The 11,773-nt window shown below is 43.7% G+C and overlaps 1 long non-coding RNA gene across 1 annotated transcript; it reads left to right on the forward strand.

Annotated features, from left to right (window-relative positions):
• The first annotated feature begins 3,911 nt into the window (after nucleotides 1-3,911).
• LOC119281931 lies at nucleotides 3,912-7,114 on the forward strand. The gene is made up of 3 exons (XR_005138580.1): nucleotides 3,912-5,950; nucleotides 6,060-6,241; nucleotides 6,726-7,114. It is a non-coding gene; the product is annotated as an uncharacterized LOC119281931 (long non-coding RNA).
• Nucleotides 7,115-11,773: the final 4,659 nt, after the last annotated feature.

Consider the following 11,773-nt stretch of genomic DNA (forward strand, 5'->3'; position numbering starts at 1 on the left):
CCGCTCGCCCCGCCTCCTCTTCGCGCCGACCCCGTCGCCATGCCGCGCCTCACTGCCGCCCTGTAGCGCCGTCGACGCCGCCCCTCGCCGCGGTCTCGCCCCGCTGCCATGCGCCGTCACCGTAGTAGCTCCGCCCCGCCGTCGTGGCACCCTGCCCCATCGCCGCCTCGCCGCGGATCCGGTCGGGCCGGGCCAGATCCGGCCGTCCCGACCTCTCCGGCCTCGTCCCGCGCCCTCTCCGGCCTCCTCCTCGCCGGAATCCTTGCCGGAGCTCGCCGGAGCTCTTCTCCGGCCAGATCCGCCGCGGGTGGATGAGATCCACCCGCCCCTCCAACCAAACACGGCTCCTCCGACCTGGATTCCTCTATCCCGCATGGCTCTGTCCCGTTTCTGCGAGGTCTAAATTCCATCAAGTCCCCGGATCTGCAACATTTTCATGCCTTGTTTATCGCATCATATCTCCATTACTGTAGCTCCGTTTTGCATGCATAATATGTCAAAATGTTCATTGGGAGATGCTCTTCATTTCATTGCATTGTGCCATGCTTGTTTGAGTTCATCTTGATGCCATTTTCATTTATGCAAGAGTTCTATAAAATATTTACTGCTGTTACTTATCAGATTATGATGTTTTGTCATTTTTGTTGCATTTGATGTGTGCATCATATGAGCATGAGCTCTGCATGTGTTTTGAACTATGACATGCCATATTTACAGGGGTGCTAGTCTTGCATTTTTGTGATCAATGTGGTGGCTAGCACAAGCATGCCAACTAGGCTTCGTGATGTTGCTGATTTCAGTGACTTTGGGTTTTGCCAAGTCCTTGTTCTGCTGTTATTTTGATGCCATGTAAACCGTATGCTACAGTGATATCCATGCTTGTTTTGGGATACTTCAGTAAGGATGTTTTGAACATATGGTTATGCTCTATCCATACATGTCCCTGTTTTAAATTATGGAGTGCTCTAGCATGTTTTGTTCTTGCTCTACTTTTTGCTATAAAATGTTCCTGGCGGAATGTTAACATGGTAATCCATATTGATATGGTTGTTGCTAGTGATACATGCATCCTATGAACTTTCTCTTGCCATGGTTAGCTTCATGAACATGCCATATTGCTATTGGTATGCTTATTTTGTCATTTTATGCCTTGTGGTGAGTGGCATGAGCTCGCAAAGTTGCCTTCATAATTCTGTTTATGCCATACTCTGTTTTTCTGCCAAGTCTGAAACTGTTAATAAAACTTGCTACGTTTACATGGGAGCCATCATATCTTATGTTCCTTTTTGGCTCATGTTCAGTAAGGAGCTTTTGTTCTATGCGTTTAGTAGATTCATGCCATGTATTGTTTTGCTATGATATGTTCATGTAGCATGTGGTTTGCTTGCTCTAAACATTGCAACCTGATGTTATTTTTGCCATGTCCAGTGATTTCTGCTAAGTTTGTGAAACTGTTATTATTTGCAATCTTGCCATGTCCTTTTGAACATGTTCTAGTGATTTCTGGAGATAGCTTAGTGTTAATGTTTTGTCATGCTTTACCTGTACATCATGTCCGTGCCTCTTGTTTTCATGTTGGGGTGTTGTAGCATATTGTCATGATGCTTGCAAGATGCCTAGTTGCTGTTTTGGACAGATTGTTGTTATATCTTGTTTGGAGTGTATGTGTTGCATCGTTGCTCCGTTTTGAGTATGCTCTATATGAAACTTGCTTAGATTTGCATGTAGTTTCATCTTATCATGTTGCATCCATGTTTTGAGAGTGTTTGCTTGATGTTTGAATGCATTTTGCATCAATGCCATATTTAACTTGTTTTGCTCATATCTTCTAGGCCATATCTCCGAACTTGAACTTTATATGTAAATTGACTAGAATTTCGTGTAGATCTTCATGATTCTCTTTAACTTGCTGTTTAACAACTTCAAATTAATGTTTGTTCAGATCTGGACCAATTTCGAGATTTGCATATGAGGACTTACCGGATTTGCCATATGTTGTTTCCGGCCTCATTTAAACTTGCTTTGGTGTGATGTTCTTGTGTGCATCATCTCTTGCCAGGAGTAGCATCATATAGCCTTGTCATGCATCATACTTGGTTGAGCATCATATCATGTTTATATGTTGTGTGTTTACCTTGTTGTTTGCTTCTTTCCGGTTGTGCTTCTTCTCGATAGTTCCTGTTTCGTTGCGATCGTGAGGATTCGTTCGTCTACGCTTGGTTCGTCTTTGCCCGTTCGTCTTCTTCATGGACTCATTCTTCTTCCTTGCGGGATTTCAGGCAAGATGACCATCACCCTGGATCTCACTACTATCATTGCTATGTTATTTGCTTCGTTCTATCGCTATGCTGCGCTACCTATCACTTATTTATCAAGCCTCCCAAACTGCCATGACAGCCTCTAACCTTTTCACCCTTCCTAGCAAACCGTTCCTTGGCTATGTTACTGCTTTGCTCAGCCCCTCTTATATCGTTGTTAGTTGCAGGTGAAGTTGAAGATTGCTCCATAATGGACAGGATTATGTTGGGATATCACAATATCTCTTATTTAATTAATGCATCTATATACTTGGTAAAGGGTGGAAGACTCGGTCTTATGCCTAGTGTTTTGTTCCACTCTTGCCGCCCTAGTTTCCGTCATACCGGTGTTATGTTCCTTGATTTTGCGTTCCTTACGCATCCGGGGTATATGGGAACCCCTTGACAGTTCGCTTTGAGTAAAACTCCTCCAGCAAGGCCCAACATTGGTTTTACATTTGCCTAACAACCTACTAACTTTCCCTTGGGTTTTTGTGAGCCCGAGGGTCATCTTTATTTTAAACCCCCCCCCCCCGGGCCAGTGCTTCTCCAAGTGTTGGTCCGAACCGGGCGATGTTCTGCGCCCCCTGGGCAACCAGGGTCTATGCCAACCCGACGTCTTGCCCATCCGGTGTGCCCTGAGAACGAGATACGTGCGACTCCTATCGGGATTTGTCGGCACATCGGGCGGTCTTGCTGGTCTTATTTTACCATTGTCGAAATGTCTTGTAACCGGGATTCTGAGTCTGATCGGGTCTTCCTGGGAGAAGGAATATCCTTCGTTGGTCGTGAGAGCTTATAATGGGCTAAGTTGGGACACCCCTGCAGGGTATAAACTTTCGAAAGTTGTGCCCGCTGTTATGTGGCAGATGGGAATTTGTTAATATCCGGGTGTAGAGAACTTGACACTTGATCTAATTAAAACACATCAACCGCGTGTGTAGCCGTGATGGTCTCTTCTCGGCAGAGTCTGGGAAGTGAACACGGTTTGTGTTATGTATGAACGTAAGTAGTTTCAGGATCACTTCTTGATCACTCCTAGCTTCTCGACCGTTGTGTTGCTTCTCTTCTCACTCTTATTTGCGTATGTTAGCCACCATATATGCTTAGACGCTGCTGCAACCTCACCACTTATCCTTTCCATACCCATTAAGCTTTGCTAGTCTTGATACCCATGGTAATGGGATTGCTGAGTCCTCGTGGCTCACAGATTACTACAACACTAGTTGCAGGTACAGGTATTGCGATGATCGTGATGCGAGAGAGATGTTACTTATTTTGGAGTTCTTCTGCTTCTTCTTCTTCGATCAGGGGATAGGTTCCAGGTCGGCAGCCTGGGCTAGCAGGGTGGATGTCGTTTGAGTTTCTTTTTGTGTTTCATCCGTAGTTGGATGTTGCTCTTATATATGATGTTGTTGTATTCGTGTGGCATTGTATGCCTCTTGTATATATCCCCAATTATTATGTAATGGTACGATGTAATGATATCCACCTTGCAAAAGCATCTTCAATATACGCTTCTATCCTTGGTGAGACCTTCGAGTTCCTTTAGGACAGAGTCGCATATCGGGCGTGACATCTTATTTCCTCTTGCATCTCCCGAAGGGGCGCTGCCGCCGGTAGTGCCGCTGCTCCCCCGCCCAGCAGCGCCATCCTCATATGACCTCAGCACCAGAGACAGTGGCGACTCGAAAAAATGGGGAGATGAGGAGGCCAGGACCTTGGCGCAGACCCGTGCTCCCAGCACCGGACCCCTCCTCGTCGTAGGGCCAGCCCTCCCGCCGGTGCCACGCCATGCCGTGGTGTTGCCGGCTTGGTGGCCCGTGTTCGGGCAGCCGCCGTGGCGTCGTCAGTGGCGGATGCGGTGGCAGGGGACCGTCACGGCTTCCGGCCATGGGTTCCGGCGATGCCAAGCTGTAGATCTGAGTCGCCGTCTCCATTTCATTTCGTCCATGTTTTGATCTAGTACCTCCACTCCTCACCACCTCTCCCCCTCTCATCCACCCGCCCAGCTCCTCCACTTTAAGATGCAGGTTGAAATCCATCAGGTGCTTTGACTTCTAGGGAGCGTTCATGTGTTGCACTGATGCCTATGGTCTGTTAAACATCATGATATTCCTGTCTAATGGAATAAACAGGATAGTATTCTTGAACAAATGCTATATGCAGAATCATTGTATGCCTCATATGCTTCGCCTTTACTGCTTAATCTCTCACAAGTGGCCTCTGCTGCTCATACTTTCGCCTACTTAATGCATGCATAAGTCTACAATTCTTTGTGTATATAGTGAAATGGGTGTATGACAGGTTCTTTGTTTTCAATTTTGTAGCTTAGGCACTGGGATCTTCTTTGAAGTAATTGAAGCTACCCTAATTGACAAACTAAATTCAGTGGGTTATACTGAGAATCGATACTCTGCTCAGTTGTATTTTTACTGAAACATGGCATGTTGTTTTTGTTACTCGTACCAAAGTTCAGGACCTTTATGAGTTGGTTGATGATCCATGTAGTTTTGACTTACCATGATCTGAATATGTATGTCAGTATACATGATTAAGTAATGGCTAAATGACTGGGATGTGTATGTCATCTTTAATTGAATTTAGATGCTTATTCAATCTGAATTGAAATGTTTTATCATTCGCCAGGTCTTTGCTTGTAATTTCTTGTGCTGTAAACTGTAATTAATCATCTTTATCTATTGTCTATTATCCTACAACTGGGCTCATGCACTTGGAATTCTTTGCCACCTGATAATTAGTGAAGGTAGTATATCTCTGGATCGTAATTGGAGTGCCAACGCTTCTAATAGCTTGCTGAGGATTAATGCTTAATTATCATTTATTTAACTTTATGCTAACACATTAGATTATCTGGTGAAGCACATGTTTCATCTTGCATTCCCTACCTGTACAGACTGTAGACGGACAATACATTAGCTCTAATCTCAGACACTGGTTAATTAACTATATTACTAATCAAATAGCCTGCTGTTTACTAGGAGCTGCTAATACTACTGGCTTACTCTTTGGAACCTTCGGTTGATCTATACATGTGTAGCTAGCTGCTTTTCTCCATGGCGCATTTCGTGTAGATACGTAGAGATGTTGATTAGTAAATGCATGCAAACTGAATTCTGTATTAGTTTCCCAGCGAGTAGCATCACTGAAACGACGGTTCTTCTCTATGCGAGTTAAACGGATTGCTTGGGTGAGATTTTGTTAGGATAATCTCAGAGGTTGCTAGCAATCAGTAGAGTTACTCATAGTACTAATACATGTGCAAGTTTGCTTTAATTAATTTTGGTGCTTCTCCTGATTGAAGATGGCCGTGACCAATTTCAAAACTGCAAAACCCCATTAAACATTGTTGGTATGAATTGGGCTTGGAAAATACTCGATCCAGCAACTCCTTTGTTCTACATTTTGGTTCAGCCTTACACACTTCACCGGGTATAGGAATTTATTTAGATGTATGTAGATACATAGGCGTACAGGGACCCACTGTATTCCTTTTCTTTTTGTAACCTCACATTGAAATATCTAACTTTTTGTATAATGGGTCTTTTCAGAGAATTGCCACCGCACCTAAAAAACAAGAGTTTCAATTGTATAAAGAAATCCATGTATGTGTGACAGAACCTTTACACGAGGTAACATGCTGATCTGCTTTGCTTCACATGTTATCGTCCCCATGCCTAGGGTTTCCGATCTGATGTGCTATTACTGCACGTGTGATGATGGTCGTTTGTGGTGAGGCAGGAGGGCAACAGCGTCGACATGGCGATCGAGTCACTCCTGAATGCGGAGAAGCAGTGTTGCCTGGCTGGCGATGTGGCCAGCACTAGGAAGGACATCGTCGAGCTCTCCTTCAAGGATGGCGCCTGGAAGACGCTTAACTACCAGATCGTTCTCCTCTCTAAGAGGAGGAGGGGCCAGCTCAAGTAGGTACAGCTAGCCCGCCACAACTCGCTCCTCCTCCCCCCTTCTCTATTTTGTGTTCGGTTGTGTCAAACTTGATATTGTAGATACTATTTAGATAATTCTAGATTTATGTGGTAGAAATATGTTCAGAGAAGGTGAGCTCAGATAATTGGCTGGATTAACTCTAGGTTTAAGTGGTCCTTTCGAGGTTTTTCAGTTTAATCATGTAACACCCATGTGCTGGTATGTTTCAGTCCTTGTGAAATGCATCATTTATGTGTATGAAAGCTTTTAGAATATCATAAACATGTTCAGTATTAGTGTCCAGTTCAATACCGATCCCCTTCCTACTTTTGTCGTGACCATGGAAATCAATTATCCTCTGGATTGACTATGCCTTGCTTACCTTGCATTGGGCTCATTTTGCTGATTGGTCAGGGGCTCGATCCGCTGCTGATCCCGACGCACACACACGCTCACCTGTTTGTCTCCGTGCCCCTGCAGAGAATGGCGTCACCGGCGAGGATGGCAGTGGCGTGCCCATGTTCGCGGAGTACAACCTCGACGAGCTATGCGCCTCCATCGATGGCTTCACAATGGACCACACCATCTTTGAGCACTGTGAGAAGGAGCCTAATGCCGTCTACCACGGACCCTCTTCAGCTCTGGCACCACCATCGCCATCAAGCGCTTCGACCGCTCCGCCTGGCCTGACGCACGCCAGTTCGTGGTTCGTGCCCCTTGCTTTGGTTTGCTTTGCTTCGCGGGGGTGGATCGTCACCTCGTAAGCACCATCGTTCGACTGGCCTCTGCTGCGGAGTCTGAATTGAATTTGTTGAATAATTAGGCATTTTTCCGTTTAGTTTAATCCAGAAAAATAATGGATAAAACATGAATAACAATATATTGATGAAACTAGAAACTAGCAACAATTCGTTGAGACTAGTAATGTAATCAAAATCATAAGCAAAATGCATCATATCCATGTCAATTGTTATTAGCAATAAACCAAATGCTAGCCCTAACAGTGAGGATAAGATGGCATATGGCGTAGTAGCAGAAGGTGCAGATGTCCCAATCGTCATGTTGTTGAAGAGGTCGTTGACGTCGGGGAAGAAGTCGTCGTTGGGGAACTCGTCGTCAATGATGTCGTCGTTCGCAGCCACGATGAACAAGACTCCAGCAGTCGCGTAAGGACGCTCCCCAAAAACCTGATCACCCATCTCCCGTACCGGATCACAAGAGGCGGGTTTCGGAGGCCTATTCTCTCACTTCCCGATGCACGCCAGGAAGAGAGATGGGAAAGAGATAGGCGGCTCAATGCTTTGGAATGAGACGAAAGGTTGTTGTGCCTTTTTGGAACAACAGAGGAGCGACCTCTTATATACGTGAGAAGAGTTGAAATTGGGCCTTCATTAGTAGAAGAGAAACCGGTGCAATAAACACCATTAAACAGACACACTAAAAACCATTAAGGAGAGAAGAAACGAGCGCACTAAAACTCACACGAAGTGTTCGGTTTCTTCTCCCATTTATGCGTCAATTGTTTCAACTTTCTTCTTGCGTGATAAAGCAGCATATACACGTGGCATTGGTCAATTTTCCACACAACCTTGTCATGCATGGATGGGCCACATGAGCCTCTGGGATTTACATTGAATTATTGGCAGAAAATATGAATTATTATATGGGTTATGCCCAATAATTCCAACAATCCCCCACCAGATCCCAGAGGCACATAAAATTTGCCTACAGTTCCAAAACATTGTTTATATACCAGTGTTTCGGTGGAGACTGTTAAGTTGAACTTCCACCTAGAACTCCACGCTACACTTGTTCACAACTTGAACAGTGGACTACGCCTTGAACTGCAAGTTTTGTGCAAACAAGTTTCACGTAAAAGCCTTGACCGATACTAGACCGCTGAAAACTTTCCCGTGGGTAGGAGCATATACGTCATACTCCAGGGGCTCTTCATGAGTTTATTAGAGAACACCCAACTCTCACAGACCGCGACGTTTAACAGTCTAACTCATATAGGTGTGTTCTTTCTAGATGTTCTGTAGGACAACATCTTTGCCTACCCAAGCCATTCAGAACACATTAAGATAAATATCAGCCTACCATACAGATTAGGAGAGAACTGCATCATAACGAAGTGGATTTTTGTCAAATAAATATTCTCCTCTCAGTTATCCAATAGCTTGTCTTGCCAATTCTTATTCACGGGATCTCCGATCACAAAGAATGGGTTACCACCATGAACAACTTATGTAGTGGGTCTCAATCCCATCTCCTTCGATGCATTGTCTATCACATTTCGTGATAAACCCTTTGTGAAGGGATCTGCCAGATTCTTCGATGTGTTTATATAGTCCAACGCTATAACTCCGGAGATTCTCATGAACCTGACAGATTTTAGTCTCCTTCTCACGTGTCTTGATGACTTCTTATTATCCTTAGAACTGTTTACCTTGACGATCACTGTTTGATTGTCACAGTTCATTAGAATAGCTGGTATTGGTTTTTCAACCACCGGCAAGTCCATCAAAAGTTCTCAAAGCCATTCTGCTTCAACTGTTGCCATGTCTAATGCTGTGAGTTCTGCTTCCATTGTTGACCTTGTTAAGATGATCTGCTTGCAAGACTTCCAGGAAACAGCAGCACCACCAAGTGTAAACACATAACCACTTGTCGCTTTAAGCTCATCAGCATCAGATATCCAATTTGCATCACTATAACCTTCAAGTACTATTGGATACCCGGTATAGTGAAGCCCATAACCCGCAGTACCTTTCAGATAGCGCATTATTCTCTCAAGTGCATGCCAATGAACATCTCCCGGGTTTGAAACAAACCGGCTTAGTTTACTCGCAGAAAACAAGATGTCAGGCCTCGTAGCACTAGCTAAATACATAAGCGAGCCAATGATTTGAGAATATCTCAATTGATCCTTTGGTTCTCCTTAGTTCTTCCGAATTAAAACACTCGGATCATAAGGTGTCGGAGAAGGTTTGCAATCTGAATATCCAAAGCGATCCAGAATCTTCTCCACATAGTGAGACTGCAAGAGAGTGATCCCACCATCACCACCTCTTAAAAGCTTGATGTTCAAGATAACATCAGCTACTCCAAGGTCTTTCATCTCAAAGTTTTGATTCAGAAAATCTTTCACTTCCTAAATGACCTTGAGATTTGTTCCAAATATAAGTATGTCATCAACATACAAACATAATATAACTCCTTCGCCCCCACCATGGCGATAGTACACACACTTGTCGGCTTCGTTTGCAATAAAGCATGTATATGTCAAAGTTCTTTCAAACTTCTCATCCCATTGCTTAGGTGCTTGTCTCAAACCATACAAAGATTTCAATAATTTACACACTTTTCCTTCCTGACCATCTACTACAAAACCATCGGGTTGTTCCATGTAAATTTCCTCCTCCAACTCTCCATTTAGGAAAGCTGTCTTAACATCCATTTGATGGACAAGAAGATTGTGTGAGGCGGCCAATGAGAGTAGTACTCGAATGGTGGTCAATCTGGCCACAGGCGCATAAGTATCAAAGAAATCTTCACCTTATTTTTGGGTATATCCCTTGGCTACAAGCCACGCCTTGTACTTTTCAATTGTACCATCAGGCCTAAGTTTTTTCTTAGACACCCACTTACACCCTACAGGTTTACACCCATAAGGACAATCAGTGATCTCCCATGTCCTGTTAGCCATGATAGAATCCATCTCACTACGCACAACTTCTTTCCAGTAGTCAGCATCAGAAGATGCATAAGCTTCTGAAATAGAAGTGGGAGTATCATTCACGAGGTACACAATGAAATCTTCACCAAATGACTTTGCGATCCTTTGTCTTGCTCCTTCTAGGAGATTCATTGTCATCCTCCTCAGGAATATCTGTGTGTTTTTTCTCAGAATGTTCCAATGGAACAGTAGGTCCAGGAGTTGCCTCTGACCTCTGACTAGATGAGCTAGGCATATCCTTCATAGGAAAAATATCCTCAAAGAAAGTCACATCATTCGACTCCATGATGGTACCAACATTCATGTCAAGTACCTCAGATTTCACCACTAGAAATCTATAGCCAATGCTATGGAAAGCATAACCCAGGAAAACGCAATCAACTGTTTTTGGCCCAAGCTTACGCTTCTTGGTAATTGGTACATTGACCTTCGCCAAACAACCCCAAGTTCGTAAGTAGGAAAGTCTAAGCCTTTTCCTTTCCCATTCTTCAAACGGGGTAATATCTTTATTCTTTGTGGGAACTCTATTTAGGACATGACTTGCAGTCATCAAAGCCTCCCCCCACCATTCCTTGGAAAGTCCTGCTGTATCTAACATGGCGTTAACCAAATCAGTTAGAGTTCGGTTCTTTCGTTCGGCAACCCCGTTTTACTGGGGGAATAGGGAGGTGTCCTCTCATGTATTATACCATGTTCCTCACAAAATAAATTGAACTCCTTGGAAAAATACTCTCCACCGCGATCCGACCTAAGCCTTTTGATTTTTCGATTGAGTTGATTCTCTGCTTCGGCTTTATAGATTTTAAAGTAGTGCAAAGCATCATCTTTTGTTTTCAACAAATATATCATGCAATATCTAGTAGAGTCATCGATTAGAGTCATGAAATATCTTTTTCCACCTTTTGTCAACACACCATTCATCTCGCAAAGATCTGAATGTATGAGTTCAAGTGGTGCCAAATTCCTCGCCTCAACAGTCCTATGAGACTTGCGATGTTGCTTTGCTTGCACACAAACTTGGCACTTAGAACCTTTGACAATTGTAAATTTTGGGATTAAACTCAAATTTGCTAGCCTCGTCATGACACCAAAGTTAATATGACAAAGTCGTGAATGCCAAACATTTGATTCGATTTCACTGCAAACATGATTAATAACTTTAGTGCAAAAGCCTGACAAAGATAAGAGGAACAAGCCTCCGCTCTCATAGCCTTTCCCAAAGAATTGTCCACACTTAGATACTACAACCTTATTGGACTCAAATACCAATTTATAACCATCTCGACACAAACGAGAACCGATGACAAGATTTTTATTTATAGCAGGGACATGCTGCACGTTCTTCAGCCGCACGATCTTTCCCGAAGTAAACTTCAGATCGACCGTACCAACACCATGAACAGAAGCATGTGTCCCATTTCCCATCAGCACGGGTGTAGTTCTTGCGACCTGATAAGAAGAAAACATATTTATGTCAGAACACACATGTACATTGGCACCGGTGTCAATCCACCAATCTGGAGAATGACATACTGAAAGAATGGTAAGAAATTTACCATACCCGACATCTTTCATGTCAACATAGCCAATAACAACATTAGTGCTCTTGTTATTGTTCTCATTCAGACGCATGCCCCAGCGGTCCTTACAGGATGAAGCCCAATGTTCTTCACTGCAACATACATGGAACTTTCCTTTCTTCTTATAAGTATCCTTCTTCTTCTTGAAGTTGACAGGTTGTGGGGCTTTGTACTTGCCATCAAATTTTCCTTTGCCCGCATAATTATTT

This window comes from Triticum dicoccoides, chromosome 3B (genome assembly GCF_002162155.2).
Source record: "Triticum dicoccoides isolate Atlit2015 ecotype Zavitan chromosome 3B, WEW_v2.0, whole genome shotgun sequence".
Lineage (NCBI taxonomy): Eukaryota > Viridiplantae > Streptophyta > Magnoliopsida > Poales > Poaceae > Triticum > Triticum dicoccoides.